The sequence below is a fragment of the Morone saxatilis genome, unplaced genomic scaffold (assembly GCF_004916995.1).
Source record: "Morone saxatilis isolate NCDOM2014 unplaced genomic scaffold, NCSU_SB_2.0 Contig17, whole genome shotgun sequence".
Taxonomy (NCBI): Eukaryota; Metazoa; Chordata; class Actinopteri; family Moronidae; genus Morone; species Morone saxatilis.
Window position 1 is genome coordinate 11290733 of NW_023339729.1, and position 670 is coordinate 11291402.

The following is a 670-nucleotide window of genomic DNA, read 5'->3' on the forward strand; positions in this document are numbered from 1 at the left end:
AGAGAGAGAGAGAGAGGGAAAAGAGAGAAGGGAAGAGACAAAGGTGCACAACAACAAAACTATACTAATAGAAATGACTGATGATGATGATGATGATGATGGACAATAATAATAATAATAATAATAATAATAATAATAGCAGTGGGAGTCAAGCAGGACCATGGCAGGAGAACATTTAGGACACATAGTACCACTCGTGATCAACAAATCATTTGACCTAGTTAGGAATGATATAATTACCTGTTACATTTTCCTAACCTAACCAAAAGTAAACTAGAGAACTAGAGCACATAGCTCACATAGCATACTGCTTTGTTATCTGGCATCATTTCTGTAATGTTGTTTCTCTTCTTAATTTCAACAAACAGCCATTGAGCGTTACTAAAAAGGGCATTTCATGATTTAAGTACTGTTCATCAAAACCTGTTTGTGTATGTTTTCAGTGTCTTGGGAGTCTCTCTCTTTCATTATTTATGAGTTCATATCATGCTGAGTGTCTGCTGCTGACTCTACTAAATCAAGGTTATTGATCAATTCTGTGTAAATATGCAGGAGTTAAGACCTTTGTGCTCAATCAATATGAGCTTCAGCTGGCATCTGATTGGATCAGCCTATCAGGGGCCCATTTACCAAACAACCCTTAAGTTGGCCTCATCCCAGATGCAGATGC